Raw genomic sequence first — 12,908 nt, 5'->3', positions numbered from 1 at the left:
GAACAAAATAAACAAAAAAGAAAGCTTATAGATACACAACAGCTAACCCCATTGTTAATTAAGGGAGGGGACAGGGCATGAGAGCTTAGCCCCTGCCTTACCCACAAGAAGAGGAGGAGAGGGGAAAACCACTAGTTATCAGCAGGTGGAGCCAGGTGGGATAGAACCAACTGAAGGCCGTTGTGGGAGTCACAGGGACGCTACACAGAGGGCACGAGGTTCGAGAATAGAATGGCCTAATCTACTTCTTCCATGCACGATGTTTCCTCATCACCTGTGATGGAGGGGGTCTCATCAGGAACAGCAGCACTGGGTGCCTCAGCTGTCACCTCATCTTCATCAATGCCTAAGCCAAGCTTGATCATACAGTAGATGCGGTTGGGGTGAGTCTCCAGGACCGCAAGGGAGAAGCCAGAGGAAAGCAGAGTGGTTTCAAAGAGCACCACTACCAGGTCCTTGACGGCTTTGTCATTCTCGTCAGCCTATGCCTTCTGCCACACCAACTCCAGGCTGGGCTGGTCCAGGTTGATCTCCAAGCCCTTTGGGACCATCATGTAGCCCATTGTGGAGTTGTCCCAAAGGCTTTTCACAATCCACTCCAGGTTGGTTATCTCATCACTATGGAGCAGGGTGAAAACATAAGTTTAATGGAGATTGTCACCTTCTCACCCTTCTTATCCAAGATTTCTTTTGTGAGCTTGCTAAGGTTCTCAAATTTGGCCTTGTTCTCCTCCATTTTCTTCTTCCTTTCATCCTCGGGTATCTCAAGACCCTCCTTGGTCACCAAGACCAGACTCCTCCCATCAAACTCCATGAGCTGCTGCACACCACACTCGTTGATAAGTTCAGTTACATAGACCACCTTGAAGCTCCGCTTCCATACTCACGCCACCTGCTCTTTGCTCTCACCAGTGATATAATAGATAGATGTCTCAGTCTCCTTCATATGGGAGATGTATTCTGAGACAGAAGTTCATCTTGTCCCGAAACTGGTAGGTGTGATAGTACAGCAGCTCAGAAAAGTGCCACCGGTTTGTGAAGTCCTTGTGGCTGCCAAGTTTCAGGTTTTTAGAGAAGACCTCAGAAAATGTCTCATAGTTTTCCTTTTCTTCTGCCAACTCAGAGAAGAGCTCAAAGCACTTCTTGACAATGTTTTTGCAGATGACTTTCAAGAATTTTCTCTGCGCGTGTATACGGCTACAGATCAGAACTGGAAACCCAGGGAATCTAGGACAGATAAACCCCTCAGGACCAATCATGAGAGTAGCGATACCAGAAGGGGAAGGGGAAGGAGGGGGAGAAAGGTGGAACTGATCACAAGGATCTATATATATAACCCCCTCCCTGGGGGATGAACAGCAGAAAAGTGGGTGAAGGAAGACATTGGCCAGTGTGAGATATGAAAAAATAATAGCAATTTATAAATTATCAAGGGTTCAGGAGGGAGAGAGGAGGAAGAGGGAAAATGAGGAGCTGATAACAAGGTCTCAAGTAAAAGGACATCTTTTGAAAATGATGGTGGCAACAAATGTACAAATGTGCTTGAGAGAATGGATAGATGCACGGATTGTGATAAGAGCTGTATGAACCCCCAATAAAATGTTTTTTTTTTAAAAAGGATTTGCTCTGCTGGAACATCTCTCGGGACAAGTCGAGGGGCAGATCTTCAGAGTTGACTGCACCACAGAGGAAGTTGACTTCACACTTGACCATGAAGCGGACATAAAGCTTAATGGGTTTTTGGTTGGTTTGGTTTGGTTTGGTTTTCCCTTCTTGTTCTCAAAGAGGTGAAAGGGAGCCCAGTGGGATATAAAGGGCAATGCCTTGAACTCCAACTGACCTTCGACACAAACGTGCTTACCATTCATTAGTAAGACTTGTAGAATTCTCCATACTCCTCCTGGGTAACGTCATCAGGATTTCTGGTCCCAATGGGCTTGGTATTGTTGAGTTCTTCCTGGTCAACCTGTTTCTCCATAATCTTCTTGGTTTTCTTCTTTTTGTCCTTCCCCCTATTGTTCTCGTCGTCTTAGCCCACATCTTCTATCTTGGGCTTCTCCTCCTCATCCTTTCCTGCTTCTTTCTCACCTTTCTCTTCCTCTGCCTCATCATAACAGGTATCCTTCTCCAGATAGAGGGTGATGGGGTAGCCATGAACTGTGAGTGCTTCTTCACTGCTTTGACTCGCCTCTCCTCTAGCTACTCTGCCTGGTCTTCCTGGAAGCACAGAATCACTTTAGTTCCCCTACCAATGGGCTCACCATGGTCAGCACGGACAGTGAAGAAGCCCCCAGCAGAAGCCTCCCAGGCATACTGCTCACCATCATTGTGATTGGTGATCACAACCACTTTCTCTGCCACCAAGTAGGCAGAATAAAAGCCAACATCACATTGCCCGGTCTTCAAGTACCAGCCTGCAGAGCCTCCATGACTGCCTTGGTACCAGACTTGGCAATGGTTCCCAGATTGTTGATGAGATCAGCTTTGGCCATAGCAATGCCTGTATCCACTTGAGTGTGAGTACATTCCTGGGGGTTGGAGATGATGTCGACATTCAGCTCTTTACCACTGTCCAACTTGGAAGGGTATGTCAGGCTCTCATAGTGAATCTTGTCCAAGGCGTGAGAAGCATTAAAGACCAACTCCCGAAGAAAACTTTCCTTAGTAGAGGAGACAGTATTGATGATGAAGGACATGAGGTGGGCAATCTCTGCCTGAAAGGCAAAGGGTTCCCCCCCCCTCCATGGTGCACTTCCACAGGCATCTTGAAGAAGCACTGTGAGTACCAGAGAGCAGCTGGTCAGGGACTGTGTACGTCTCACACAAGCTTGCTGGCCATACAGAGGTGACTCCAAAGAGCTCAAGTAGAAAGCCTCATCCTCCTCCCAAATTAGATCTACTACATTCAGTTCTATGCGTCGGACAGTATAAGATATGACAAAATAATAATTTATAAATTTTCAAGGGTTCATGAGGGAGAGGGGAATGGGGAGGGAGGGGGAAAATGAGCTGATGTCAGGGGCTTAGGCAGAGAGCAAATGTTTTGAGAATGTTGAGGGCAATGAATGTACAAATGTGCTTTATACAATTGATGTATGTAGGAATTGCAATGACAGTTGTATGAGCCCCTAATAAAATGATTTTTTTAAGCAAAAAAAAATTCAGCTCTTTATTCATAATTCTCAGTTCTTCCCAACTCCCTTCTCTGTTGCTCTCTTGTGGTAGCTGACTATACCGATCTGGGTTGTTTTCAGTTTGGATTGAACAGTGGAGGTCTGTTGGGCCTAAAATTGGAGTTAAATCTACTGTTGGATCTGCATTTAACATTGACTTGAAGAGCATACATTTGTATTGACTTAACTCCTTGGCTGTCCTAATTAAATTTATTAGGTTGCCTGTGGTGTTTGCTCCTGTAAGTATGGCAAATAGAGCAGGTCTCTCTTGTGGGGGTGCTGACCTAAGAATTATCTTTTTAATTTGGTCTGTAGCCTCTGTTTCGAATGGGTTGTTGGCCCTTCTGTCACAGATCATTGTGAGTGAGCCTAACTGCGTTGGGCTACTTGTGGCTTTGTCGGCAGCTGTCCACTATCTTGTCTTTAACCAAACCCACTGCCACCCTATCAATTCTAACTCATAGCAACCCTATATATGACAGCGTAGAACTGCTCCTTAGGACCTTAGGGTTCCCAAGAGTTTAAATCTTCCCAGGAGCAGACAGTCTGGTGGGTTCAAACTGCCGACCTTGTGGTCAGTAGCCCAAGGCTAACCCATGGTACCACCAGATCTCATTTGTGGGTATTACATTCCGGATATGTTCTTGACCTCCCAGCATTTACTTGGTTTCCCCCTACAGCCTTTAATTCTTGATTCCAGCTCATATCCTCACTCCATTGCATTATTTCGACATCAGTGAGGATGACGTTTCTGTCACCTTGTGACCAGAGTTCTAATCGCCATTGTGTTTCAGTGGAGGTATCTGTTGGAATTCTTGTCTCATCTTAATACCCTCCTGCCTTGCAAGTGCTCTTCATCCTGTGAGTCTGATGAGGTTCTCGTCAGTATTGCGTTTTGCAGTGGTATCCATTGTTGTGGAGCATGATCCTTAATGATGAGGGTCATGTTGGTTATATAGATGATCATCCTTTCCAGAGAGTGTATCCTGATGTCTTGGAGCAAACGATTTGGAATTCGAGATATGTCTTTTTATCATGAATCTCCTCACCGGGCTTTTCTCTGAACTTTTACCTTCATATTTTTGAGTGCTCCTATCAGGAGGTCAAGGACTTCTTTCTTTTCAGCAGGGTTTCCAGTCAATTCAAGCTGGTTCAGTCATGGATGACAAGGCAAAATCAGACCAGACTTGAATTTTTAAACTTTGAGTGAATCCGAAAAATAACAAGAATGGGAAAAATGACAGATTGGAGCCCTGGGCTGGGGGAGTAGGAAGAGGTGTAGTGAGACCGCTCAGGAGCCAGGGCTGTGGAGAGTGACACCCATTTAAAGTGGCAGGTTTGGCCCCCATATTTGAGCAGAGGACCCTTATTTTGGACTCTGCTGGTCAAGAAATGTTGCTCTCCAGCACGCTCACTGCCCTTGTTGTCTGATAGGGAGATTATGTGTCTAGCAAGGTGTTGACCTGTAATTTTTCCTGGCTTGTTATTCTGCATCATTCACATTTTACAGATTTAGGTCCACTTGGGTTTTGATTTGTGGGCCGTGACAGAACCAGGGAGAACCAGTTCAGAGCCTTTGGTTATGGGATATCACCCTTGCAATCAAGTGCTCAGCCTGACAGCAGAGTTATGGTTTAAAAAAAATAAGCTTTAATTGCATTTTCGATGAAAGTTTCCCCAGTAACTGAGGTTCCCCTTTCACGTCTTTTACACTAATTGTTCCGCGCGGACGGTTCCGGTTTTCACAATGTGGCAGCATTCTCATTTCTCCATTCCATTTGTTCTGTTTCTACTGATCTAGCTTCCCTTCCCCTCTTTGCCGCTCGCCTTTGCTTTTTGGGTAAATATTGACTGTTTGATCTCATGGACTTAATTGTGTAAGGGGACATGTTCCTCACAGGTGAGATTGTTTATTTTACAAACCAACCTATCACTTATTTGGTGTAAAGGTTGAAAGGTGAAATAGCTTAAAATTCAACATTAAGGGTTATATTAGGGTGGTAATCTAGCGGATTTCTCTAGTCTCTATTGGTCCCATTAGTGATATCCTTTATTTTAAGTTTATCCCTTACTAAATCACCTGTATCTCTCCTGGAATTGCCATTCAGGAGTACATAGTATTTTTTAACTATTATTTTTGACTATTTTCCCGAATTTATTCATTTTTGTTAGCAATTTAAAATTAGAAAGTTCAGATTTTTTTCATTCTCCAAGCCTCTCCTTATCAGTTACGGTTCTTTTTGTTTGAATACTAATTTATTTGTCCCTTAGTCAAAACCAAGAGAAAAATACATGCGTGCATGCAAGCACACACACACACATATTCACACGGTATAACCAAACCAAAGGAGAAATAAGTAAGTCTGCTTCCATACAGAGTTACAGCTTGGAAACCATAGGGCAGTACTACCCTGTCCTTACAGGAACAGTGACAGTCAAAATTAACTCAATGGCCAGAAGTTTGGTTTGGGTTATAGGCAAAGAAAAATTGCAAAGTGTGCTTAAGTTGCAAAAATTGCTTAAGAGTGCCTTGGTGGTAGTTGGGCAGGGGCAGTTTATAATGTGTGTGTGTGTGTGTGTGTGTGTGTGTGTGTGTGTGTGAGAGAGAGAGAGAGAGAGAGAAAGGGAGACCCTGTCAAGGAGTCCATGTAGAATGTTTGGAAACGGATTTTGGTAGCAATTGTACAATTCTACTTGACGTGATGGAACTATGGAATGATATAATATATATATTAAATCCAAATTAATTTTTTTAAAGAGTGTCTTGGTGAGTCATATAATTCCCTATTCTCTGGTGGTGCATTAGGTGAGCATTCAGTTGCTACACAGAAGGTTGGTGGTTCAAATTCACCAGCCGCTCATTCCAGAGAGATGTAGCAGTCTGCCTCTGTGAAGACTAATCTGGCTTGTTAATTAAGTGATTCTACTTATAGTGACCCTGTAGGACAGAGGAGGCCTGCCCTTGTGGTTTCTGAGTCTGTAAATCTTGGACTGCTGACCTTGTGCTTAGCAGACCAACGGACATCTCACTGCGCCACCAGGTCTCTCACATAAATGCCAAAATCCTAAACAAAATACTAGTAGACAATCATCATAATATATGACATTAATAGAATTAATGTCATATATTGGCTGTCATATAATGTCATACTTGGCTGCTGGCTGGAGACCGAGGACTCTATCCTTACTGTTGGCTGATCTTGACTTGTGGTTACTTAATAACTTCTCTAATGAATCCCCTTAAGTGTGAGTTCTGTATGGCCATATAAATGAATTCTGGAACCCAACATATATGTAGAGAGGCATGAGAGGGACAGTTGGTGTCAGAATAGGTAAATCAGGATGGAGGGTGAAGACATGTCTGACCCCTGCCTTGTGGCAATAGGGAAGCCAGCGGAGGTCAGCTATGTCCACTTCCATTGCCATTTACCGCAGCGTCCACAAACAACTGCCTCCTTCACTATGAGACCCCGCTACCATTCTCCACACTGTGATTGAGAGTCCGCAGCCGAATCCTGAAGGAACGGGGAGAGCTGCAGAGCAGGATTTCAAGTCCTCCAAGACTCCAGAGTCCCTGGAGTCGTGAAGATGAAATGCAGCCCTGAAAGCATGGCTCTGAGATCACTGCAAAACCTTAAACCAAAAATGATCTCTTGGAATCTTCTTAAAACCAAACAACAGTTTCGCTTAGCCAGTACAAAATGTCTGCTTTGAGCTTTATGCTTTTTCAAGAATTCTATGCGATCAAACTGTTAACAACAACTCAGCAACTAGCAACCTTAAGGGGCAGTGAGTTTATGCCCATGAGGGGGGACAGCTCAGGAAAGCGGCATGAGAATGATGGCATAAGACAAAGGCTACCATCCATGTCACTGACTTGTACCTGTAGAGACTTGCATCATAGTTTGCTGTGCATATTCTCAACAACAAAACTCGTTTATAGCCTTGAAAGTCCTCCGAGGCACTTCTACTCTGTTCTACAGGGTCGCTAGGTGTCAGAAAATGGGGTTGGGTTTGGGGGTTGCTGTTTCCTCACAGGGTAGTATTGAGATTTGAGCTTCTTGTGTTTCAGGTGTTTTCAGGGTTGCTTGTACCCCACATGTCTCTGGCCCCTATTTTCTTCTGACTAGTCCCTGTGATACTGACTCAACAAGATGGGGAGCCCCACGTCCACGGAGGATAGAAAACAATGTGTCTTAAACGTGGTATTTGTTCCATATTGGCTTACATCCTAGCAGTATCTTTGCTCAGCCTGTGTGTGAACACTGGTCCCTCAACCAGGTTTTTGTGTTGTTGTTGTGTTTTACATTTTTTAAACTAGCAAATACCCAAGTAGCATCTTTGCTTGATGGTTGCTAAGTTGTCGTGTCATGAGAATATTTGCTTATTATAGTGGTGGACCCCCTATCTAGAATCAGATTGTAAAAATGACTGATCAGGAGGGGGAAAATGAGGACCTAATGCCGGGGGCTTAAGTGGAGAGGAAATCTTTTGAGAGTGATGAGGGCAATGAATGTACAAATGCGCTTTACACAATTGATGTATGTATGGATTGTGATAAGAGTTGTATGAGCCCCTAATAAAATGATTAAAAAAAATTTTTTTAAATGACTGACCCATAGCTCTTTCCCACACCAAACAGATGCAATTTTGTTCAAATTTCATAAGGCTGGGTATTACCAAGCCAGTATTTCACGTTAGTGATTTTAAAATCAATATTGGGCCAACAAAAAGCACTCAATAACAAAAAAGCAATCAATTACCAACCATTGATAATAGCTGCTAACTTCACCAATGGTTGGGCAGGATTTTATCCTAGAAAATTAGTAGATACTCAGGTTTGTCAGGCACAAATTCATTTAGCTTATTGCAAAATAATCATAGCAAGGCATGCAAGTAAGACCTCACAATGTTTATTTAGAACCAGGGAATCACAATTCCAATTATACTGATATTTCAGGTTAGAGTTCAATTCTTCAGGCATTTATACCTGTAATGAAAGGTTTAAGGAGAAAGTTTTAACCAGGGCTAAAACTAGGCCAATGTCCCTTTTAGTTAGGATCTAAGGTCAGATCTGGCAGGCAGGGCCTCAGTAATTCTGGGTGTTTGCCTCTCCTTCCATCAGCGAGTGAGTGAGCAGAAATTCTGGCTTTATCACATCAAAGTCTCACCTTGGTCTCACACAATAAGGGTCAGTGTCTCTTCAAAGACGAGTGTGTTCTGTCATTTCTCCAGGATTAAAAATGGCCTGAGTGTCATATTTTTTCCCCTTAAAGTTGTTAAGATTTATGTCCCAGTTTGCAAAGATTAGCTGCATTATGTCTTCTTTCTCACAGCCTGTGAGGTCAAAGTCAACTTTAAGTTCATCTATATTCTTTTTAGTTGTTTTTATTTATGTTTGTTACATAAATCACATATTTCTATGTTTCTTGGTTGAAATTCAGATGTTTTCTCATAATGTTCTCATGGCCCATGTTTAACGTTAGAGAAACTCATAAAGGTAGACATTTCTATTTCTAAAATCATATTAAGCCCACTGCCATTGGGTTGATTCTGAGTCACAGCCACCCCATCTAGGATTTCTGAGATATTCAATCTTTAGGAGAGCATACAGCCTTGTTGTGGGTCACCCTGGGAGCAGAGCAGCTCAAACCACTAACCTTGTGCTTAGCAGTCAGATGCCTATTCTACAGAACTTTCACGGCTCCTAAACTTATATAATGAGTGAGTAAAAATATGTGTTTTGAATGCATAATTGTGACTTATATCTGATGGAATTTGAGAGATTTATAGAAATATTCAGAACAGCCTTGAAGGGCTGTTGTAAGGATTTAATAAAACCATGTAGCACACTGTCTGCTACACTATATCTAGTCATTGTTCGTTACTATGTAGTCAACGATAAGCTGCACTCAATGGTAACTGTTACTCCTGTGCAGCCACCATCACTTTTAAAATAAGTAATGTATCCAGTCTGACCATTGATATGAGGTTCTGCTTTCGTGTTTGTTCAACATTGCTGCACTAGGCAGAAAATGTCTTATATACAGCCATGTGTGTCTAAAGCAGTGGTTCTCAACCTTCTTAATGCCTCAACCCTTTCATACAGTTCCTCATGTTGTGGTGACCCCCCAACCATAAAATTATTTTCGTTGCTACTTCATCACTGTCATTTTGCTACTGTTATGAATCTGGCGACCCCTGTGAAAGGCTCATACAACCCCCAAAGGGGTCGCAACCCATAGGTTGAGAGCCACTGGAAAGCATTTCCCCTGCCCCAGTTTCTATACCAATCACTCCGCATCGCATGTTGAAACAGGGAAGAAATCTCTACAACAAAGCCCACCAAGAACCCCAACTCCTCAATGATGCACCTGAGTAACTGAACAGAGTTAAAAATGGTATAAAATCGTTAAAAAAATAAATGCACTAAGAAGTTTTTTTTTAAAAGCAACAAAAACAAAATAGAACAGTACATGGGGCGCAATCCTGGGAACCAAAAATAACTGGGAGACCCAGCCTCGATTAGAAGACACTCACGGGATACATAAAAAAAGAACTACCCTTCGTATCATTGGGGCTAAGGCTATAACCTCCACATACCCCATTTTCTGTGCTTGTGCCCTATAACAACAGCATAAATATTATTATTCTCATTTTGCTCATTAGGAGCCCCAGTGTCATAGTGTGTTATGCGCTGAGCTGCTAAGCTCAAGGTTAACAGTTCTAAACCGATAGCGGTTGCATAGGAGAAGGATGAGGCTTTCTACTCCTGTCAAGAATTACAGACTCAGAAACCCACAGGGGTAGTTCTACCCTTTACTAGAGCAGCGGTTCTCAACTTGTGGGTCACAAGCCATTTGGGGGTCAAACAACCCTTTCACAGGGTTGTCTGATTCATAACAGTAGCAAAATGACAGTGATGAAGTAGCAGCGAAAATAATTTTATGTTTGGGGGTCACCACAACATGAGGAACTGTATGAAAGGGTTGCAGCATTAGGAAGGTTAGACTCCAATGGAGTGTGTTTTGGAAGTTACAGCTCAGAGAAGTCACGTGAATAGTTCAAGCTACTCAGTTAATAGCAAGCTAGAGATGCAAAACTTGGGCTTTCGACTTAACCAAAACCAAACTCAGTGCCATCGATCAATTGAGTCCATGCGGACTCAGAGTGACCCTTGTGGTTTTCTGAGACTGTAACTGTTTACAAGAGGAAAAGGCCCAGTTTTTCTCCCACAGAGCTGCTGGGGATTTTGAACTGCCAATTATGCAGATCAGAGCCCAATGCAAGACCACTGGACTACCAGAGCTCCTTCTAAATTCTATACAAATACTTCAGCCCCTAAGGGTGTGGAACAGAACAGCAAGGGGAACAGAGCAACAAAGTCCCTGGGGAATACTACAAATAGACTTTGGGCCAGGGTGTGGCACCCCATCAGACTAGTCCAGAAAACACTCCTAAAGGTCAACAAACTGACCGTGAACTACTTACAGGCTTTTCTTTTTTTTTGGTCATTGTCTTGTTGTTTTGTTTTCTTTTGTTGCTTTGTTTTGTTCTGTCTTGTTTTCGTGCATATTATTATCTCTGCAGGTTTATCTAGATAAGATAGGCAGGGCTGCATTGGTGTAGGTCCATGTGGCTTCTGCTCAGGGATGTCTTGCGGAAGTGAGCCTTGCCAGCTAAAGCAGAGAACTGGTTAAGGTAGCTGTACCCTGGTCCTATCATCACAAAGCAAGAGACTAGAGAACTAGAAAGGTGAGGCTCACCGAGCCATTTATCCCTCGGCGCCTTCAATTAACCTCACATGTGTTTATCGGCCAAGTTGGAACAATAAACTAACTACCTCAGAGGGGGAGTTCAGAGTGGGGACCCAAAAGCCCATCTGTAGGAAACTGAACATCCCCTATCAGAAGGGTCACCGGGAGGAGATGAGCCTGTCAGGGTATAGTGTAGCAACGATCAAACATACAACTTTTCTCTAGTTCTTTATTTTTTTTAATCATTTTATTAGGGGCTCATATAACTCTTATCACAATCCATACATACATCAATTGTGTAAAGCACATTTATGCATTCATTGCCCTCATCATTCTCAAAACATTTGCTCTCCACTTAAGCCCCTGGCATCAGCTCCCCATTTTTTCCTCTAGTTCTTTAATGCTTCCTCCCCCCCCACTATCATGATCCCAATTCTACTTTACCAATCCGGCTAGACCAGAGGATGTACACTGGTACAGATAGGAACTGGAAACACAGGGAATCCAGGACAGATGAATCCATCAGGACCATTAGTGAGAGTGACGATATCGGGAGGGTGGAGGAAAGGTGGGGTAGACAGAGGGAACCCATTACAAGGATCTACATATATCCCTTCCCTGGGAGGATGGACAACAGAAAAGTGGGTGAAGGGAAACATCAGTGTAAGACATGACAAAACAATAATAATTTATGAATTATCAAGGGTTTGGGAGTGTGGGAGAGAGAGGGGGGAAATGAGTAGTTGACACCAAGGGCTCACGTAGAAAGCAAATGTTTTGAGAATGATGATGAGAACAAATGTACAAATGTGCTTGACACCACGGATGTATGTATGGATTGTGATAAGAGTTGTACGAGCCCCCAATAAAATGATTTTTTTAAAGCGAGGTCACAGAAATGTAGGTGAGTTTAGCATTTAATTTAGGCAGGAGTATAAATATTAGTGGTGTTTTATACAGAAACCCTTAAGATGGGGAAGGAAGTTGTTTTTCAGTTCTGTGGATGCTGAATTTGTTTGCTCTGGATTTAGTGATTTGAGGTCAAAGGCAGGGCTGATCTATGCAAAGCAGATGCAGTTGCTAAGCAGTTGTTTACAGGGCAGTGAGAATCAAGAATTTTTAACAATTCTCCAAAAAGGAGAAGTACATAAGGCACTTTCTTATGTGTGGTTCGCAACAAATATTTCTCAGCATCCAGTATCTCCTATGGATTTAAAGAAGGTGGATTCCTATACCCAGACCTTCAGAATGTTCAGCGGTCACACACACACACACACACACACACCCCAACCGCCTCCACCCCAAAAGAACCAAATCTCTACATTTTCAAGAAGCTCTTCAAGTGAATTCTGACTTGCAAATTGTTAAGAACCGTGGGGCGGGAAGAGGACCAGGCCAGCAGAGGGTCTAGGACTCAGTCTAGGTGGGGATTGACCTTACAGGACAGGGTAGACCGGCCCTCTTGTGAGTTTCTGAGACTGTCACTCTTTACAGGAATAGAAAACTTCGTCTTTCCCCCATGGGGCGGCAGGTGGTTTCAAACTGCTCACCTGGAGGTTAGCAGTTCAATGCACCACCACTGTGCCACCAGGGCTCTTAGTTGAGATGAAAGCCTGCCTTATGAAGTGAGAAGGGAAACCTGTGTCAGAGGCGTTAAGGAGGTAAGGGAAATAACAACAAAAAGACAAAACCACAAAGAAGCTCACTGCCATGGAGCGGATACCGACTCATAGGAACCCTGTAGGCCGGGGCTCAAAGTACCCTTGTGAGTTTCTGAGACTGTAACTATGTATGGAAGTAGAAAATCAAAAACAACTCCCAGCCATCCAGGTGATGCTGACTCTCAGCGACCTCTTTTTTTAATTTTAATCTATATAGGTACATATTTACATATATACATATCTATGTTTATCCCTAGATATGTATCCTTTAGTCATTTTATTGGGGGCTCATACAACTCTTATCACAATCCATCCAT

General features: G+C 43.1%; 1 pseudogene; it reads right to left on the bottom strand.

Moving 5' to 3' along the window:
- Positions 1-236: 236 nt before the first annotated feature.
- LOC101638648 lies at positions 237-2,764 on the bottom strand (annotated as a pseudogene).
- Between the last annotated feature and the right edge of the window lie 10,144 nt (positions 2,765-12,908).

Source organism: Echinops telfairi, unplaced genomic scaffold (assembly GCF_000313985.2).
Source record: "Echinops telfairi isolate 266 unplaced genomic scaffold, ASM31398v2 ScPeMD7_20;HRSCAF=75, whole genome shotgun sequence".
NCBI classification, from domain to species: domain Eukaryota; kingdom Metazoa; phylum Chordata; class Mammalia; order Afrosoricida; family Tenrecidae; genus Echinops; species Echinops telfairi.
Note: the sequence above shows the minus strand (reverse complement) of the source record. Positions and strands in the feature narration are given on the sequence as shown.